The following is a 22,693-nucleotide window of genomic DNA, read 5'->3' as shown; positions in this document are numbered from 1 at the left end:
GGTTTCTCACTTTCTTTGTCATAGCTTATTTTTGAACTCATTTTAGAAACACAAGTCCTGAAAGTATGATTCATACCCCAGCTGGAAAACACACAGCTCCCTAATGCGTTTTCTGCTTCTCAGTACAGATTCTGCTAGCATTGTGGGCAAGCAGTATCAAGCATGTTTACTCTAAATGGCTGAGCTCAAAGCAGAACAACAGACTGTGGAATGAAATACTGCACTAGCTATACAAGCACAATCAATTTGTCATCATTTCACACTCAAATTCTTCTTTGCAAAATACTTGGAAGTAAAACGGATTGGTTTTCTGGACTGAGGTGGTTTTGTGGTGTTTTTTTTTCCTCTTTACTCTAGTAAAACTGCAGCAGAGATAATATTTTCTGCAGCTTGGAATCTGGAGTTGGCAGTTTTCCATACTGTTAGAGTTTTAACTCCTTTCTCCCATGTCCAGAAGTAGTAAATAGCTTGTGCCTTGAAGTTATCATTACTGGAAAACAAAACAGCTATAAACCACTGAAAATGTGTTTTATTTGAATACCTACCACCATCTTTATTACTGTGTCTGAAACCAGGACCTATTCTGGAAAACCTCAGGGTGTACATCTGTGAAGAGGCAGTTCTTGTCCTGAGAGTTTTATCTTTCAGGCAGACAAGGTGATTAACAGATTAGAATCAGAATTTGTGTCCTTATTGTAAGACGTTCAAAGCTGAGGCAGTAAGAGAATAAATCATCAGCAAGGACAACTATGTGGAGCAGGAGCAGAATTCATTCTCTTTTATCGTGTCAGCAAGCATCTTATCAAAAAGTTGTGTTTTGCTTGAACCTCTCACAAAGACTGGAAAGCAAGATCCACATCGAAAATATTTATATAGAGAAGCATAAATGGAAAAACAGGTGATTCACAGTCTTTGTGGCTCTAGGGAGGACTGGCTGTTTTCAGAAGTTCTCTCAGACCCCAGCCACCTCCTTCAGCAGAAATCATCCCTCTAAAACAGACGGCACAAAAAACAGTGACATGGCCACATATCTTTGCTGAATTTGCAACCCAGTTTACTGCAGTGAGGGATTTTTGCCAAACTAAACTATAAATAAGTCTGCCCCTATTTAATAAAATCCACTAATTTTAGGTAACTTGATTTGTGCATTTCAATCCTCATTCCATGTTTCATATACCTTTTCTACATTTCACATCACTAGCTACAATCAAAACCTACAACATCATCGTAAGTGCGAACATGGGATCTGGGACAAACTCACTGAATTCTGTGCTGTTGTGTAATAAATAAGAAAACTTGGCAGATAGACTAAAAAAAAAAAAAAAAAGGATAGATTTCTACTTAATCAAATATGAAAAATAATATTACCCCTAACAATATTCATTCTAATACTTACCTTGATATTCAATTTTCCTTTTATGATATCCTTGCATTCTTTACATTTTTTTATTTTCTACAGAACTTTGTATTGAAATTATAACTTAAAAAGTAGTAAAGGACATTCAGAAATTTTAGGAGATATATAAAGCCAGTTAGGACTTCTCACAGAGAAAAGCACCAAGGAATCCGTAAGCTAGCACCTACAACACTGATCACTCATTTTAAAATCATGAATGTTTGTTACAGAGTTAATCCTTTCTGGGGTGGGATGGACGACTTGACATTCCTCAGAATTGCATTCAGGGTAAAACAACCACTGAATAGCTTTTCAACCTGTTCATATTTACAAGACTACCATTTTAATCAGTAATATTTGCTGCCTTTTTTTTTTTTTTTTTTAAAGAAAGTAACAATCTGAACTACGGTGCTCATTCTAAGGGAAGTTCTACAAATTAAGGGTAATCAGAAGCCAGTGAAAATGTAATAGAATTTGGAATATAACTAGATTAGACACTAAAAAAGAAACTCCCTAAACAGCAAGGAGATTGAAGCAACCAGTGAAGATAGTAAAATCTCTCCCTTGAAGTGTTTATAAACACCCATCGGGTATGATTTAGGTAGTTTTGTTACCACTTTGAGGTAAGGAGATGTACAAAGTACCTTTTTTTTTTGTTAATATACCTGAACAGAACTGTAAATAGATATTTGCACTTGAGGAACAGTGTACACATAACATTGATACATATTACTTAACTAGGCTTATGATAAGAGATATTCAAGAGAGAGGTCTAATTTTGTTTAGCTATGGGGGATTTTTTGTTTATTACTATTTACTATTTCTCCTTTTCATATTAACTCTTTCCTTCTCCTATTCCCTTAATTCTTTCACCGCTAAAATGGTGAAACACCATTTTACGCAATCACATTTTCTCCACCATTCTCCAATTCTGACTGTTAAAAAGAAGATTAAGAACCTCAGATATTCTCAGATTCAAAACAACTTCCTACCTAAATCTACAACAGGGTGGTATCATCACAAGAGGACTGTAGTCCATATGCTATTAAGCATCCCATCTCCACCAACAACCAGTATCATGTTTTCCATGCTTTCATAGGATCATAGAATAGTTTGGGTTGGAAGAGACCTGTAAAGACCATCTAGTCAAACCACCCTGCAATGAACAGGGAGATCTTCAACTAGATCATGTTGCTCAGAGCCCAGTTCAACCTGACCTTGAATGTTTCCAGGGATTGCACATTTACCACCTCTCTTGGCAACCTGTTCCAGTGTTTCACCACCCTCATTGAAAAAAAATTCTTCCATACTTCTAGCCTAAATCTTCCCGCTTTTAGTTTAAATCCATTACCTCTTGTTCTATCACAACAAAAGCCCTGCTAAAAAGTGTGTCCCCATCACTCTTATAGGGCCCTTTTAAGTATCAAAAGACAGTAATAGGGCCCTCCGGGAGCCTTCTCTTCTCCAGGCTGAACAACCCCAATTCTCTCAGCCTGTCCTCATAGGAGAGGTGCTCCGGCCCACTAATCATTTTCGTGGCCCTCCTCTGGACCCACTCCAACAGGTCCGTGTCTTTCCTGTGCTGAGGGCTCCAGAGCTGGATGCAATACAAGCTTCCAGCTTACAGTACACCACACAAAAACACAGTGTGGGATAAGCTGTACACAAGGAGATTTCTTAAACACATCACTGAGTGTTACTCTTGTGTCCCAAAGCATAAACATTACTATCTCCTGAACTATTTTCAGCAATATTTTGAATCCTGGTTGTCCGTATTATCCCCATGAAAGTCTTTTCTTAATTCCAGCTCTACTAAGCTGCTTTCTCCACTAATACATTATAGCATCAAGTTCCTCGGGTTAATTATATACTATATAAAAGGATTTCTTTTTAAACACTTTCATGTATATTATAATTAAATTTCTTTTCTGTCCTATTGAAAGGGAGCGAATAGAAGTATCTGCCTGACCTTCTTCTCTGCAACAACTACTAATTGTTGCCCCCGTCTCCTGTCTCCAGCATTCTTTCCTCTGACCTAAACAAAATTTCAAATTATTTCACTTCATCCAGATTTTAGTTTACATGAGTCCACTGTCTATGAGAATTATAGTTGATCTTGTCGGTCTCAATCATAATTATTTTTTTTTTTTAGTGAGGAGGAGCAGGGAAGAAATAGGGTAAGTAGAACTGAAGTCAGTATTCCATACAATTTCCTTAATCCAAATGATTTAAACATTTTTTATTCTCTAACATCTCCCCTGTATTCTTATTTTCTTGATGTGATGACACTTCATTACACATGGCAAAACACTACATAGATATTTTCATTGTGCTGTCCCTAATGACAGATAGAACTATATGTTTATTTGTTTTACCTTAAATGAAATTAGTTTTGAAATAAAATATGCGAACAGTTCATATTTGTGCTCCCAATACAGGTGATAACTTTAAAATTCCTTCCACTCTTTACTCTTGTATCATCTATTATTTTGCATTTCTTAGCCCCTTTTTCAATTATCATATTCAAATTACCTACAGAGCCATTCTTTCACTAAAAGCTTTGAAAAGAAATGGCAATAATTTAGTAATTCTTATAATGATTATTTACTTCTACTGCACTAGTACCTAGGGATCCCAGACATTGGCTGTACAATCCAAACAGAAGAGAAAGAGTAGTCCTCATGCAAAGCAATTTTCAGGTTAAAAGGAAATCAATTTCTTTCTATAGAACTCTGTATTCTTGAATGTAAATATATAAGGACAAATCTACTACAGCTGCAGATTATTATGGCAGCTGAGGTGATCTAAAGCATCCTCCCAAAGCCTCTTCATTAAAGCCTACTTTCTTCAACTCTTTCCCTACTGTTTGCTGCCTCCTGGAGAGCTAATGGTATCCTACCTAAACTAGTACTGTGAACTTTATGTGACAGGTGGTATTTATATGAAAATAAAAGTATTCATTAATTCTTTTTTGTCAAGTTTGCATATTTAAAATTTAGAGCAACACTTGATCAGGTTCAGGATGTGATTTGAGTGCATCACGGGTTTAGGAATCTGAGCTTTCATTAAAAAGGAAAAAAAAAATCTCTATTCCTCATGGACATGAGTAAATCCACCAACATATGAAACAAGAAATTGATGCAAAGCTGATGTTCATGCCTTTCTGAGTCCAAAGGGAAGCAACATAGCTAGTCAAACTATAATTAATAAGATCGCTCATATGAAATCTCAACATTTGCATAGTACTTTCTAGTTTTATTTTTTAGGACAAGGACACTCTTCTACACGGAATTTCAAGAGTGGTCTTCATTTCATTGCCACAAACAGAAGAAACTGAAGGTAGTCCTAGAAATCACTCTGTCTCGCAAACTGCTCCAACTCTGCCAGAGCAGACTATTCTTGGCAAGAGAACCTACCTGTTGAGGCAATGTCATAGTTTAGCAAGAATTGAAGAGTCAGAGATAAGAATAAGAAAGATGGAATCTATACCTCAGCATTTGGTATACCTTTGGGGGATTAAGTAGTCCTGAACTCGGATCCTTGCTCAAGGCTTTGCTTATGAACTTGCATTGAAGAGGCACAGTGTACCTAAAAAATAAGTAAAATAAAACTTGGAGAATAAAAAAACTCCTCTTCATACATTCTTTTAAAAATGTTGTTAGACTTAATTTTGTGAGATATTCACTTCTAATTCTATTTTTTATGAAAATGTTAATTGTTTGCTTTGATTGACTAGATATTATTTAAAGCAAAGATTCACATTAAGACAAAATTTTTAATGGTTTAAGTGAAAGAAATATGATCTGGACTCCCCATTGAGGAAAACATGGGATTAAAAAAAGCAATAGTAAGTATAGACAATTTTTGAATAATGAGCAAAACATTTCATGGCTGATTAAAATATTTTTGGCTTCTTTTAATAATCTTTAACAGAAGTGTCAAGAAATATATCTGGCTGTACTGAGGAAAAATGTGTTGAATTGTGCATGAACATATTGTTTTTTTCCCAGAGAGGGTGAGTTCCAAAAGTTTAAAGAAAAAGTACATAGTTATTGGAGTAGACAATATGAATATTTTAATCTGATGCAATTATACTGTCAGTTGTCTATAATGTGTTTCCTTTATTTCCTTTGATCAGTGCAGGAACATCAAAATTGAGATGATCTGCCTTCTTGTGAAATTGTTTTTGCAGTAGGTTTATGGCTATAGTAGAAATACTTTTTTAATCTGGCATTGCACAGCCTAGTGCTTCGCACACTCTGCGTTCACCACATTCTGACCTAAGGGCCATCGTATTAACCTGCACTGTCTCAAAGAGAAAGAGCTTAACCCACCCCTTCTCAGTAGCACATCAGGAGTCTGATTTTTAACTACTGAAAGCGTGGCTTCAAACCACTACGTTCAGAGTAAATAAAGTGTATACATTGTGCCCTCTGGTTTAAAATTGGGTTCAATGTTCACTCACATGTAAATCAGTACATGAGAAAACACAAGAGTACTTCTGCACTTGGACACAGGAAGTAGATGGTGAGCTTGTGCCTGCACCATCTGCAAGCAGCTCACACAGGAAGAGCTACTTTCACATGGAAACTTCTCAGCGTGACTGAAATCTTCCCCCAATTCCCCCTAAGTATTTCCCAAAACATCATTTGTTTTCACAAAACCTCACCTTTAAATTATTTTTTCTACTGCTGAAAAAAGCTTCAATTAGCCACATTGTATACTTTTACAACTGTATTATTCTGTTCTTTATAATCTATTATTTTGAAGCTGACAGTGCCATTTTATTTTTCTCAGATAAAATCAGTTTTCTCTAAATGAAGAAGTGTTCTCAGATACAACACAGCTTTTACTATCAGGGAAATACTAGTATTGCAAAGACTCTAGCCCTTATTATATAATATTTATAAAGGAAATTTGAGGTCTGTGTTGTGAAGGGTATTATAGGAAGCCTCTGAGAGTGGTAAAATAGCAAGATCACTCCGGAGCACTATAATCTCTGTTATTTTAAAGCATGGTAAAGATATGGGGGAAACACAGTAGCTATAGGCTCATATTTTTAATTAACCTAGCCTGTAAAATCCTTGCAAAAGTGTCAACTAAGGTATTACTGTCTACTTTTCCCAAATTAATTTGTCCAAACCAAGCAGGCTTTATTAAAACAAGACTATCAAACAATAACATCAGTTTTTAATAGACTTAATAAACATTAAACAACATTAGAATAATTATTCAATGCTATTTTACTCCATTTCGAAATGGGGCCTGAGTGAATACAATGAATTAGCCTTTTGAAGTAAGGAAGACATTTAGAACTAGGGTTAACATTTCTACTCTCAAAGCATTAGTTGCTTTCAACATTAATAGTGCAATTTTTTTTTCCAGTCTATAAAGAGTGGCAAAGTGTGTTGTTGTCTTTTTCTATTTCATTTTCCCTAACTGGAGAGATACATTACTTTATAAGCATTTCAAGCCACTAATTTCATTTACTTTGGAGTGATAAAATGTTGCATCCACGAAGCAAATAATTTGCCATAACTTTAAGTATTTCACTGTAAGCTTTAGCCATTGACATACCATATTGTTACATCTCTTTCATTTCCCATAAAGGGGAAAGGCCATAACCTCTCATTTTCATAATGACACCAAGCGAGCCAACCCTGCAGAAGGAAAGAAAGAAGTGTTTCTGTCTGCTCACCCCCAGTCCTTAAGCAAACTGGAGTTTGAAGAGGCATAGGAAGGAGGTTTAAGGACAGCAGCTTTGAAATACAAAGCTGCATTACGAGACTCAGACAAACAGATGCAACACATGGATTTAGCTTAGAAGTTACCCCTGGTACAAGAAGGTCATTGGAGCAGTTGACCTCCAGAGTCATAGAATCATAGAATGGTTAGAGTTGGAAGGGACCTTAAAGATCATCAAGTTCCAACCCCCCTGCCATGGGCAGGGACACCTCCCACTAGACCAGGTTGCTCAAAGCCCCATCCAGCCTGACCTTAAACACTTCCAGGGATGGGGCATCCACAACTTCCCTTGGCAACCTGTTCCAGTGCTTCACTACCCTCACAGTAAAGAATTTCCTCCTAATATCTAATCTAAATCTCCCCTCTTCCAATTTAAAACCATTATCCCTTGTCCTGTCACTACATCTCCTGACAAAGAGCCCCTCTCCAGCTCTCCTGTAGGCTCCCTTCAGATATTGGAAGGCTGCTATGAGGTCTCCCCGGAGCCTTCTCTTCTCCAAGCTGAACAACCCCAGCTCTCTCAGCTGGAGAAACAGAAAAAGAGTCCTTTCCAGACTGCCTGAATCCTGGTTTCCACACACTGTGTCTTAAAAAGCAAACAGAAAATCCACAGTGAAAAGAAGGCCAGCTAGAAAACTCTAAAGTTACAACTGTTGTGAACTGGAAAAAAAATAATCAGCAAGCTACCTGCATTTTGGGGTGCGATTTGTTCATCACTGTCGCACGGACTACGTGGTTCTCAGTTACTACAGTGGTGTTTGTCAGCTGCAGCAGTAGCAGGTCAGCCTTAAAACAAATTCTTTGTCATAAACTGCTGGACTTAAAGGTAGGGTAACCAGGCTTCTTGCTTTGGTGCTTAGCCCACTGATTTTAGTCTGAGAAAAGGCCATACTGCACTTATACTGTTCTATCTATGAAACAGAGAGGCTGAGCAATCCCACATTTCTGAAAGTCTAAAACTTAGAAGGATAAATACTATCCATACGTAGGAATAAGTCATTTTGGGGACAACATTAAGAGATTCAAGCTTACAGATACTAATCATGAAGACCCATGCAGCACAGGTAGACCAAGTCACATAAATCAATACTCTGACTAGGTTCAAAACTTTCAACCTGGCAGACAGGGTGAGTGACCTCCACTTCCCAGAGTAGACCTTCCTCCAAGGCCTCCTGCTTCCCCATCATCCAAGACTCCTCCAGACAGACAAACACCTGGGGTGTGCAATTGAGCTGCTGCCCATGAGAGGCCAGCAGTAGCTCAGAAGGCAAAGGCTAAGGGGTCCATCCTCTGGCTCTGTGAGGGTGCAGTGGGACCCCACTGATACCCAGCCCTTCCAGCTCTGCTGCACCTCTGATCAGGCTCCCTGGTGAGGAGGATGCTTCCATAGTTTCAAGTAGGGTAGGAAACTTTAAGAAGCCTCTCACTTCATTAGTGCCCTGGCATCCACACACATGCTAATCATATGTGCTCCCATGGGGCACAGATGGCTGCCTCTGTGCTCAATTGAGGCAGGTAATTTCATGGAAAATGTCAAAAAAGTCATATCCCAGCTGTCTTTACTGAAGAACCCAACATTTCAGTCAGTAGTATGGGAAATCCCATGTTATACAAGACATTTGGAAACTGCATTAGCTTAGCTCTGCTGACTACACAGGACTGATTTTGAAGCATATTGTGCATCATTTATTTGCTTTTCCTCTCAATTGCTAAACAGGACACATGAAAGGTAAAATAAAACAATTATCTGAAGATGCACCATTGAACTTCGTACTACAAATATCAGCCATCTCTTAGATTCCCATTTTTACTGGTATTGTTGACTTGTGCTTTGTCAGCAATGACTTTGCTGCAGTGCAGGAAACTGCTAGAAAAGAAAGAGCTGACAAAAAGTTACTTGAGAATGAAAAGTACCCTGCACAACTCCCATACACATTTGTATCACCAAGAAGCTTAATGAGGAGGTATTCAGCCTTAATAACCAAATAGTGTCATTTACAAATAAAACATTGCAAAGTAAATTTCTATAGAAATGAAAGTTCCTGTGTTAAGAGAAGCCCTCATAAATGAATATCAAGCAGTACATAAACTGCTGAGAGAGTACATTTTCCATGCACTAAGAGTATGCATTTAACAGCTTTCTTCTGTCCTCATGCTTGCAGCTGATAGTCATTACAGTAGCATTAGAACTGCAGTGGATTTATCACATTTGCAATGTAAATTTATTGCCATTCAAATAATTCTAGCACCTGTGCCTTGCCATTAATAGCCATGCCTTTACATTTGCAGTTTTCCTCCATCATTCACAGTTGAATGAACCTGTAAGTGAAACTGAAATGTAAATTTAAATTTTCTTTTTCTAAAATTTTGCCCTAAAAGTCCATTCAGGGGAGCCTCTCCTGCTGTAATGAAAAAATAACTTATTTTTGCAACATTTCTTGTGTGGATCAAAAATTGATTCGGTGGATAAAACAATCACATAAGCAGTGTTCGCGTCATATTTATTCTGCAGATGGCATCAGGCATTTATTTCCACTTAGAATACTAGGGAAGTAAGAATTTAAACTACGTGCCTCCTTTGTGTGGAACACAGCAAGGTAAAGCATGTTCTGTGTAACAGGGGACTTAGGACTTACAGTCTGGTCATTCTGGAAGACTGCAATTCCCTGAGAACCCTTATGGTTCTTCAAACACTGCAATATTTATGGAGGTACCTCTACAATCAGCTGCTTCTGAGACAACCTTAGTGGAGAACTAGCTTGAACAACCAGAGGATCACTTGTCACACCTGCCCCTAGACAGTAAAATGCAAAAGTATTTTTCTCTACCTTGCCCTCAAATGGTGGCTGTGGGAATTGGAAGACTGGTCTGCTCCCCATTGTGGAGAACCAGTGGCCGTGATTCATGGAGCTGTTATCTCCTAAAGTTACTCTATATGGTACTCTAGGTGAGATTCGTAGCTATGGTACCAAGAACACTTTAGTTTATAAACACTCTCCCCCCTAAATTTATTAGAAGGATTTATTACAAAAAATAATTATATCAACTTAACATGAGAAACATGGATTAATTAAATGAAACACTTTTATGATGTCATGGGCATATTTTTGTTACAGATTCATATGCAGTTCCAGCATAGGAAATACAGCAAATGCTAAAAACTCAAATTTTTTTTAGAATGAGGATAGTGAATATTAAAGTAAATTTTTCCAGGAAGTCGGGTTACCAAAAGATAAAATAAAAATCACCCTTTGTTCTTTTTTGATTGAAAATACAAACCATTCAAGTGCAAAACAGATTATTTAAACTGAAATGAGCCAAAACCACACCACCATTTCAAATTTTTTGTACAAAATTATACTGATTTGTTTTTCAACACTTCATGCTTCTATTAAACACTTTATTTATATTTTAAAATCTTTTACTATTCATAGATTAAGAACTCCTCTTTATGACTGCATACTTATAACAACACAGGAAGGAAAGAAATGAAAGAATATGCACAACACTGACCAGCTTTTAAACAAAAAATAGGGAGAGGGGGATTTTTTCTTCATTTTGTGTCTTTTTAAAACATTGATTACGTTATCATGAAAACAGAAACTTTTGACTGTATTCATCTTCTTTGTTAATTTCTTATTACAACCAAATATCTTAATCCTGAGTTCCATAAAAATTAATTTCTCTTATTTTACATAAAGCTTAATTTACATAAAGCTTTAATCGCACAGTATGGGATTATACGTGCCTAGCTAGACTCTACATTTACAGAGGCAGGAGGTGAATTTTTGGCTAGTTGTGCAATCAGAAATGAAGTCTAACTCTAAAACAAGCTGATATAGTGGTTCAGAGACACAATCTAGCTTTCCATAATCACCTCAGAGAAACACACGACCCTTCTCCATAATTTTACAGGGTTTTTTTTTAAATTATTTTAAAGTAGTATATTAATATAAACATTAAAAGTTTCCCCTTGCAAGTTGAAGCAATTTCAGATTTACCTTTGCCTGACTTTACTTGATGTATATACTTGTTCTTATTGTCTAAATGTCTTTGTCTCTCATAATTGATAGCTTTGATCTTAAAAGAATCCATAAAAACATAAGGGCAATTACACCTTTAGGTATCGTTCTCACACCATTGAAAAGAGTATGGCACAATGCTTACTTGAGCAGGTTCTAATTACCTATCCCACTACTGCAACACAAAAATTACCTTACAATAGTGCTTGAAGTCAATATTATAGATGCTGTGAATAGGTATACTAAGTGATTTCCAGAAAATGCATCTCAGTTATAATTAGATTACCTTGGTATTATTAGAATAAAACCTTTAACAAGGCACAGCTGAAAATATCATGAAGTACACTGTTTTTTTGATTGCACCAAAGTAACACTTGGTAACAGATCTGAGAAGGATTATTTCTTCACAAAAAAACTAGTTGATTTCTGGGTTGGGAAAACAGATTCTGTCATTTTCCCATTTGTCTTTATGGCTCTTAAATTCTAAACTGAGTTTGACCAGAAATGGATACAACATTTACTCTCATGTCACAAAGGCTAGACTGTTTAAATGAAGGCTGAACAATTAATTCATGTCTTCTGTATCTTTGATATGCAGCAGTGAAATTGTACGTAAAGCTACTTGAGAAGTATCTTTATTCAGTTTGTTCATATTAATAATTAAAAAAAAATATTTTAAGGAATTGGGTAAAAAAGCTAGTAGGAGAAATAAATAAAATGCCTTCCTTATTCCCCCCCTCACTCCCTGCCACATTCTGTATGTCACTCACTTTATTATAGTGTGTGAGAGAAAGTATAAGCCAATCTCTATAATACATTCATATTTTCCTGGTAAGTTTGAGAACACTGATGAACCATAGCCTGAAGTATATTTACATAATAATAAAAGTGGGAAATTACGAGAGGCAGATGGTCACAATATTGATTTCATTTCTGCTCTAAAAAACTGTATGTAAAATCCAGAAAACACAGTTTTGCTTTGCTTTTAAACTGTTCATTTCTGCAATGTATGCTTTCTTCAAATTCAAAGAGCTTGAATGCAGGATGCAGAGATATTCATCCTTTACCAAACAAGAAACAAACTAAAATGTCACTGTAGCCATCTGCTTCTTATTCCTCTCTCTGTTCCAAAACAGAAAATGGGCCAGCGAAATATTTTAAAATTTCTGAAAGTTCCTGTAAGGAACTGTAGGGGCATTTACAAGACCTGGATGGGCAGAAAACCCTCTTTAGTGGCACAAAAAGCTGCACATGATTAATATTGGCTTAAGGAAGGATTCCTCAACTCGATAAGGGCAGCTGCAGGGATCACCTTCCTAGGCTGGTCCCCTCACATGGGCACAGCCTCTGGAGGGAGGGAGAGTTGATGGGGCGGGGTGTCTTTCTATGTTTTACTGATAAGAACTTGTCCTGTAGTTTGGTTTAAAGGAAAGAGACAATGATTGAATTACTATGCCTGCCCGGCTGCCTTGTATGTTGTCCTGCCAGGCAGCAGGAAGCACAGCAAGGCTGCTGTCTGACTATGACCTGCATTGTCCTTCAAGATTTTCTTCTCTCTTTCATTTTCCAGCTTCACATCAGCTCAAGTTATCTCTACTTCTGACTCATTTCTCTGATCATGATTTTCTAGCTAGGCATGAAGGGTAGCAAGCACTCATCTCAGTACAAGAAAGCATATTTACAGTGATTTTAAGACTGCAAACTTTAGTCTACCAAGTATCAGGATAATCTCAAGGTTAAAACTTTGGAAAATAACTGTTATTTCTTCCATCAGGAGCTGAAGTGCAGAAGTAGTCATAACTTCTGCAAAAGTAAATAACCCACTCAAGCAATTTGCCAGCTATTGAATACCCTAGAGTACATATGTAGTAATATATACTGCAGGATGTCATACTGCATAGAGTCATGCAGGGACAGAGAATGATTAGACACAGATTTCTCTACAGGAGATCGTTAATGCCATCAAAAAATTGCCCTCTGGGAAACACTGAAATCCCAGACGGCTTTCCAGTATAATTCTTTAAATCTTTTCTGCATATTGTATGCCAGCTTTTAATGGATATATTTAGTGAGAAGTTTGCTAGAGGGCTACTCTCTGGAGATGTAATGCTTTCATTAATCATTGCAATCCTCAGCAAAGGAAAGGATTCCTGTGCTGTATATAACTGCAGCAGATCTGTACTTTGGCTACCACCATTGGCTTGTGGAAAACAACTAAGTTAAAGTCCTTGGGAACTCTGACACAAAAAAAACCCAAACCAAATCAAACCAAAACAAAAACAAACCACCAACTATTTCACTAACATTGCAAGCATAAAACCGGACAAGAGCCAATGTACTGGGTAATTCAATAGGGTTATGGTCATGCATATTTACTTACATGCACCAATATTTAGTGTTATTTCCAGCCTTTCAAATTTTTTAAATTAATCTCTTTGGATATTAAATCTAAAGGTTAATTATAGATATTTCAAACTTTCTGAATCCAGGAGATATAGTCATTAAGATTTCATAACTGAAGTGAGTAACTGGGGCTGGATCATTATATATATCTTATATGATTGATATTATACGTATATATGTAAAAATGATGCATGTAATACATATACATAAACACTTGTATTTTTGACCTGCTACAATTTGACCTTTAATCGACCATTATTTTCATCACAAATTATTGTACCCCACTGAAGTAACCCTTCTCTCCTCATTTACCCCACCAGAAAATGTAGCTTTTACTTTTGTAAGACTAATGGAAAAACTGAAGGACTTGAAAATAATTATCTAGAGAACTTGAGAAGAGCTTACAGAGAAATAAAGCTTTAAAACAGCATCTCATGAAATCTGAAGATCTTAACTGACAGCTTTATAAAAGTTTGTGTTGATTGTATCATTCACTGAAGGCTAAAATCCTGATTCCAGGAAAGTCAGCAGATGCTTTCACGTTGATGTTAACAGACTCACAACTTCACTCTTCCTCAGTCTGCTCCTACTATTATTAGTAGTTACTTGTTTTCTAGCACATCCACAGGCTCTTTCCTTCCAGTATTTAGGGAGGAGCATAATGATAGATAAGAAAGTTTATTATGACCGCTCTGGAAAATTGATCTATTTTATTACATTTGCTTATGCATATTTCTATATAATTGAAGTTAAATGAGCAGACAGACTATCATGACATTTTATGATAAGTTCAAATTATACAAAAGTACTCAGGGTCTGGAATGAGCAGCATTTTATGCTTTAAAAATAAAAATATACTAATTAATGCAATTAATAAGAATTTTATATAGAGCGAGAGAACTACATTCACTGTGCACTAAGGTGCCATTATAATAACCTCCTGCTGAATAAAACATCAAGTACATATTTTTTCGGTTGCCCCAGATGACACAGTTATCGTTGATGATTTACGATTGTTATATAATATATGGGTTTCACTAATTTATAGATGCCAAATGGTCTGCATGTGGGGCATTCAGAGGAACATCTTACCATTTTTTAGTAGAATAGAAACAGCTAATAAGTAAAGGTCTGGCTATGCTAATTACACTTCTGAGAAAATCTACCAATAACCACTTTTTTTTCTTGAAACTTAGAATCATATTTGAGAGTTTGCAACATCAGAAAGAAGCAGGGAAGAATCTTCTATCAAAAGAAAAGCTGTAACTTTCAACATCTTTCAAGAAATTGCCATTCATTTTCCTGCCAAAAGAAAAAAAAAAAGCCAACAAAAACCAGTCCTGCTACACTGCTTTGCTTAGCCTTTTTGCCAAGTGAGACACCTGGAAGCATTCAGCTGACCCAAAGCACCTTGCTGCGGGTGAGAATCATTCGGCTTCAACAGCAGCATGGACTATGAGCTGGGTGGATCCTGCTCGCTGCTGTGCAGAGCTCCCTTGGAGGATGGGTCCTCTGCAGGAGCTCAGCTCCCCAGAAAGAGTAAGCACTCCAGACTCCCACACTGCAGCTACCCAATACTCTTCAACATGGCTGGGAAACACGGTTAAAATGGAACAAATTTAAAGGTAATTTTTTTCCAGATTACTGTTAGTAAACTGGAATTGTGAAGTTGCTAAATTTCATCCTGATGAAGATAAATTACATATTACAAGAGTCAGCTTTCAAGAGGATGGAAATTAGAAGTTTATCTTCAGGCCTAACATCTTTAGTAAAATTATTGTTTCTTTATCTGAACCAATGTCCCTGGACACAGGCACCTCCAAATAAGGTTAGAAGTATTTCCAAGTATCATATTCATTCTCTTTTTTAATTCCTAAGGGACCTAATTAAAATCTATTCCAATCTGTGGGAATCTTTATATAAAGCACCAGGCTTTAAAAAGGCCTACCTCAGTGGATGTTAAACAGTCTTAGTCTCCTTGGTCTTTTATCTAGTCCAATAGCTTTGACAGACGTTTCTGGCATAAATGAAATTTTAAGGGGATTTCCTTTAAGAACCTCTGCCAAAGAGATTTTGCATTAATTGCATAAAATGCAATTAATGCAAAATAAACCGCATTAATTGAATAAACTGATAAATTACAAAATTCTTTACAAAAATCTATGCCAATTATTTACAGAATACTGTTGACCTTGAATTAGATCACATATTGTTCAAAGCAAGTCTATAACACATTTCAAAGCTAGGTAAATTACTACCCAGTTTTTTGTTGCCTACTTAAGATAGCTTTTTTGGATCAGGTGTTATTTTATCTGAGGGTGGATATTTGTGTTTCAAATGTACCTTGGCCATAAAAAACAGGTGGTAAACACACTTTTGAACAACACATAATGATGAACCTATAAGTTCAGATCAGTGGCATTCACAACTACCTTTATTTCCCAAGTTAGCTACATGATTTAGAAATAATTTGCATATGGAATGTTTTAACATGTCTTAGCCTAGGAACCACAGTTTTCGTAAGGGAATCAAGTACTCAACCTCTTTGTTCAGGAACTCATTGGTGTGTAAGAGAAATAATTGGATAAGAAAACAAAAATATCTTGGAAAGATAAGAGATCAGGAACCAAGCACGTAATCAAGAATAAGTGGACAGAAAATAAAAACAAAAGACAGTCACAAAAAGGGTCCAAAACTGAAACAAATAGTTTCCCCATTTTTAATACATCTGTATTTTAAATTTAGATGTACTTAGCTTCTCCTGAGAGATATTAGCATAAGTAATGGACATTGACTTATCTCAGAAGTCTGTGCTGCAGGTACGTAAAGCACAAAATACTAAAAAATGCTGCATGTTAGAACAAAATTGATGCAAGCAATTTTCCCTGCTTCAGTTCAAGGTGATACAAAAGCTACTTCTGCAAAGTACTCCCAAGTGTTCTGAAACACAGTATTCTTTTGTTCACTAAGTAAAGTTTTTCACAAAACATGAGCCTTCATCTCTTTTATGCTTGCCTCTACTCACGTCCTTCCAGCTTTCCCCCCAATCTCCTTCTATAGTTTGTTATTATACCAATTAAATACACTGGTTACTATGAAAGGTGAACCCTTAAAAAGCATTATCACTCAACCAACAAAATAGTTATTTCTTGGTCTGCATGCAAGCAAAGCAGGGTAATGTTTGGCAAGGTTTATTTCACAGGCAATGTATTTTTAAGGCAATGGTGGTAACGCTGGAATCCACTCCTCAGTTCCAACAGCATTTTTTTTCAATTCAAATGCAAAATGAAAGGCCGGATACCAAGCAAGCTATAAGGTACATCCCCAGGATTTATCTGACTATTGAACTTCTGAACCACTGAATAGCCACAAGTTTTCCAGAGATCAGTGTCTTCTTTATGCATTGTTCAGGAGTGCTGACAGCATGCAATTATTCCTTCTGGAAGAAGCTACTGTTATATCAGGTGCTCTGATTGATTTTTTTTTTTTTTTTTTGCATAGTTTTATGCCCACTGTGTGCAGATGCCTGACAATATGTACTTTGCCTGGGAAATCAACTAGCAAAGAAAACAACAAATAGCCAGCCAAATGTCAGCCATTGTGCCCAGTCCATTTTGAGATTTTTGCTGCTCAGATGTGTGAATGATTTCCATCTGTTCCTATGTGAGATAAAGATTCAGAGCTTCTGGCACTGGGGAGCCTTCTTTAAAAAAGCCAGCCTGTGCCAGGGCAGCTGGTCAGCATACATGGATGTGAGTGCTCCAAAACCTGCATAATGAACACAGTGGAATCTGTCCGTTACAAACCAACAGGCTTCTCATTCTATGACTACTCATTTTCCAAATAAAAATTTAAGCCCTTTGAATCTTGATGACACAGTGTGATGTACTGGGTCAGGATGCTAGCGTTTGCCAGCTGGGCAACATAAGACAGCTGTGCCAACATAAGCAATTACAGGAGTCCGCCAATGTCCAGCGTCACTGTTTGCACATGCTGAACATGAGTGTACCTAAGACTCAAGCTTGGATCCCTATGGTGAAGCAGCAACAAATCTGCCTGATAAACCAGAAAAGATTTTGCTAGTGCCTCAGTGAGGAGATGTTACAGCAAGTTTCCTACAGACCAAACTTGTCTTTTGTTTTGCCTGTACTTAATATACATGCAACCTGGCTAGGTTACCCAGTGCTGCCTGCATTGAACAAAAAAAAAAATAAAATAGCTGTAAGTACTCCTGCAAAGGATTTCCATTACAACTCTACACTTGTTCCAAACTCTAGTTTCTGAGGACTATTTTCAAAACTCCTCGTTCTTTTCCTTACTTAGGCTACGGTTTGTAGTACAACATGTTCAGTGGCAACAGTAGTTCAACCCTGTTTGTCTTAAGTTCTGCACGCCCTCTTCCACCTTTTATTCTCTCAGCCTGTATTTTAAACATAAAAACACACACTGACTCCTCATCTCTTATTTTTTTCTAATGCAATTTTCATTTCCTAGTACCATTTATAATGCAGCCATACAACCAGTTGTGCCAGCTGAGCCAGGCAAGAATATCTTAAACTGCCACTGAATTGTAACTTAAAAAGTACAGCCTTCAACAAACTAGCAACCTCTGACTTGTAGTACCACAGAACAGCTTGCTAGAAAGAGTTCCTGTAGGGAAGTTAAAAATAAAACCTCTCCCTGTCCTCTCAGTCTGCCTTCCCACAGGACTTTGTGGCCCTGAGGCACCTGAAGAAGGGACCACATGCTCAGAAGCTCACTATGATTTATTAGAGTGTTTACCAGAGGCATTATTACTTACAAAACTAACCTATCCTCACTTATACCCGGAACAAGTCAGATGAATTGAAGGGTCAGAGCCAACAATGTTAAGAAATAAGATCAAGTGGGTAACGTGAACAAGTAGATGGTGAACAAGCACAGCTCTTCATGAGCTGCAAGACTCCTTCCCAGGGCTCTACAGGCTCATGCTGATATCTGTCTCTGTAGCTGCAATGTATTTCCTTTTCCCATTGTTTCCCTCAAGTAAACTGTCAACACCATACATACATTACATTATATATCTAGATCAAATTGCATTTCATTTAATGCTGTATTATAGACATGGAGATCCCAATTCAAATAGTCAGCTCCAAGTACAATCTAGAGCTGTGAGTAAAACAGGCTTTAGAGATCATCTTACGCCATAGGGTCTGCTTAAGGGGGTATCAAGCAAGTACCAGAAGCCCCATATGCACAGGAATCAGTTTATAAAACCTCTGTATAAGTGTTATTACTAAGCTGGGCTGATGCGGGGGGGTGGGGGATTCAGTTTCTTGTGGTGCCTGTAGTTTTAGAGGCTAAACTATTCATATACTAGGTCTGGAAAATGTAGCTCCGTCTCCTTAATCAAAGAGGTCCCTCCCACCCCCAAACTCTCCCTTTAAGCAGCTACAAGAATAGTCCTGACCCTGAAGTACATGCATAGCTACCTACCCAAGATACAGAGGAGTTCAAATAACTAGGGATTAAAGAAAAAACAAGGTATGTAGAACAGAGTTAGAATGTGTGGAGATGGCTACACAGGAAAGCAAAGCTCATACAGGTACTTTTCCTAGCTGAAAAGATATTAACAGAAGATTATAAAAAAAAACACCAGTGCCTAACTTCATCATTTTCTCTTGCATTATGATATGTATAATTGTGGCTGGGATGATGTTAAAACCGTATTGAGACCCTCGTTCTTGAGAGCTCACCAGGCTGCTGTGGACATGTTGCATATTGTACTCCCCAGTGTCCACTAATCCAAGGTGGCTCCAGCACAGTTTCATTCATTACTCCAGCTTTCTTTGTGGTGACATGCTCTCTACCCATGAAAGCTTTTAGCCCAGCTGCCTCCAAAACGCTCAAAACAATTTCAACTGTTGAGAAGTCTAGCTGAAACATACTCTTCCTTCAGCCTCTAATCACTGTAAATTAGTTTTCTATAGAGGAGACATGTACAGGCATGTGACAAAATCTTCCTCAACATCCTAGCATGGTTTTGCCATTCTTCTAAAAGTCTGAGAGAGAAGATCTACACAAACAAAAATCCAGAGATCCTCTGACTCAGTTTCCGCACTGAGGCTACAGTATTCCTTCACTTAATATTGACTGGAACTGGAGCAAGAGGAGTTTCTTCTCCTTCCAAAAGTCTCATCCATTTCTGCCAGCACACCTTGAAATTTATCTTTGATTTTCTAACATTATGGGTCAGAAACCAAAGAAGAGAACATGGACTGATCACAAGAATTTCTTAGACATGCATTTCAGGCCTTAAATAAAAATCCCAGAGGGATACAAATCTAAAGATATAGAAAATTCTGAACGAAATCACCATCATGAATCCTCAAGTCTAGCATGTGGTCAATGCCTTAGATGAGACCAAGTGCTTCCCACATCCACTGTGCCATTTGGAGTCTGTTTTGGTCATAAAAGGGTTTGACTGGCTTAAAGAATATTTCCAGTTTAAGATGTGTCATTGTGTTAATTTACGATCCCGCACAACTTTGAGGTAGCTGCAATTGCAGATTTATTAACACAGAATTAGGTTGTATGATTTTTAACAATACTTAATAATCAGCCAATGATCAAAGTGATTTAACAAATTTTGCTATAATCAACACAGTGACTTAGTTAAAGATTTGAGAATGGCAAGGTTCACCTGAGACTTGCAACAATTTCCTAAATCAAAGCACGCGCACACAGATACAGAGGTTAACCTATATAATTTACTCTTTTTGTAAAAAGTAGTAAATTGCTGGTACCAAGTGATCTTTGAAACCTCAAGAAAGCCAATAGTAGTGAATTTTCCCTCATTGGCTTTTGTCAGCAGACGATCTCTGAAATCCTCACGAAATCTACCTGTGAAATCCTCATGAAATCTACACTTTAATATCCTCATGAAATCTACCTGGAGAGAAATCCCAAATCAGGGGGTGATACTGGGTGACAGTCTGCTGTGATCCCAAATAGCTCAAAGGGTCTCACTTAGGATCATTATTTATAAGACCATGAGATGATTGACTTTGGTCAGTATTTTTCCATTTTGGCCACAATCCTCGTCAGACGATTCTTGTACCTTCCAGAGTAGGCTACAATCTGGGCAGTGGGAGTTTCAGGTACTTTTCCCAGGCAACAGTAGTTTCAGGTATGGTTAGGGCATGCCTAATTGTCCTAACTCACTGTATTTATAAGTATGACAAGTACCTGATTGTCCAAACTCCCTGCTCCTACCACCAAGATAAGAAAGTGCCACATCATCCCAGCCCACTGCGCTTGTAACCAAGACAAGAACACAGTGTTGGCTGGTTCTGACAATGCAACGTGGCCCAGGGGGGTCAGCACCACCACAGAGATGGCCTCTGACTTTACTGCTACACCTGCACGTCTGAGTAGATTTCTAGGCATCCCCTTTGTCTCCTGGTTTTATAAAGACAGTACTAAATACAGGTGTATTAAAAATAGAGATTGCCTGCACTTAGAAAACAAGCAGTCCTCCAGGTTGCCAGAATCAGCACAGATGTTCTGGGAGCAATACCATCACACGCAGTATCCACCCAGAACGTATCATAGAATCTAAACATGCATTATTTCATGGTAGGTGAACAGCTGTGAGCATGTAACTGGTGTGCTATCCATGTTATGCTTAAATAAAGTACCAACTATGTTCTCATGAGAACTTAGAGATGGGAAAGAACCAAAGAACCACCTATATATGAAAGTGAAATGTACTGGTTTCATTCATACAAAAAGATGCTAGCAACCACCTCCCATAAATCATCTGCTGACAATCTTGCAATTGTAATTTAACTCCAGTGACATGCAGGTGTAAGAAAAGGAAGATAAATAATTGGGCAAATCAATTGGGAGGGTAAGGGGACTGGATGGAGTGTTTTGTCCATCTCAACCCTTTTTTAATCTTGCCTTTAGACTGGGTTGAGTCCAAAGGCAAGTTTTCTTTCATTGACCAACACATCTCTCCTGGACAAGTAAGGCCACGTTCCACATTGGCTGTTTATTTTTGATTGGTGGTTGAGAAGCTCAATATGAGCCAGTGATGTGTGCTGGCAGCCCAGAAAGCCAGCCGCATCCTGGGCTGCATCAAAAGAAGTGTGGCCAGCAGGTCGCGGGAGGTGATTCTACCCCTCTACTCTGCGCTCATGAGACCCCACCTGGAGTACTGCGTCCAGCTCTGCAGTCCTCAACAAAGGCAGGACATGGACCTGTTGGAACAGGTCCAGTGGAGGGCTACGAAAATGATCCAAGGGCTGGAGCACCTTTCCTATGAGGGCAGGCTGAGAGAGTTGGGATTGTTCAGCCTGGAGAAGAGAAGGCTCTGGGGAGACCTTGTAGCAGCCTTCCAGCACCTGAAGGGGGCCTACAGGAGAGATGGGGAGGGACTCTTTATGGGGGAGTGTAGTGACAGGACAAGGGATAATGGTTTTAAACTGAAAAAGGGAAGATTTAGATTAGATATTGTGAAGAAATTCTTTACCATGAGGGTGGTGAGACACTGGAACAGGTTGCCCAGAGAAGTTGTGGATGCCCCATCCCTAGAAGTGTCTAAGGCCAGGCTGGATGGGGCTTTGAGCAACCTGCTCTAGTGGAAGGTGTCGCTGCCCATGGCAGGGGGGTTGGAATTCGGGGGATTCTTTGAGGGATTGAGGGATTCTTTAAGGTCCCTTCAAACCCGAACCATTCTATGATTCTATGACTACAAGCTTCAGAGTGTGTGGCTCTTCCCACCCTGCCTGGTGGAACAATGGTGCAGGAGGAAGGGATTGCTCCATTTGCTCATTATTTCTTGGGCATTTCTAATGGGATAGGGTTGAACTGATGGCTCATCTCTCATTGTGAGATACTGAACTGCTTCAAACACTGTTGATTATCTTGTCTATAAACCTACACTTGCAGAAAAAAACTAAAAATTAAAACTGTGGGCTTTACTACCAAAAACAACATGCAAACTTCTCTATCATTCTGTGCTACTGCACTGCATCACAGCAAATTTTGGTGTTGGAGTTTTCCAGAGTCTTACTTGCCTTCCTTTTATTCCCAGAAGCTGGGAAAAAAAAAAAAAAAGAAGTACAAACCCAAGACAGTAGTT

This window comes from Numenius arquata, chromosome 4 (assembly GCF_964106895.1).
Source record: "Numenius arquata chromosome 4, bNumArq3.hap1.1, whole genome shotgun sequence".
Classification (NCBI taxonomy): Eukaryota; Metazoa; Chordata; class Aves; order Charadriiformes; family Scolopacidae; genus Numenius; species Numenius arquata.
This window is presented reverse-complemented; position numbering follows the sequence as displayed.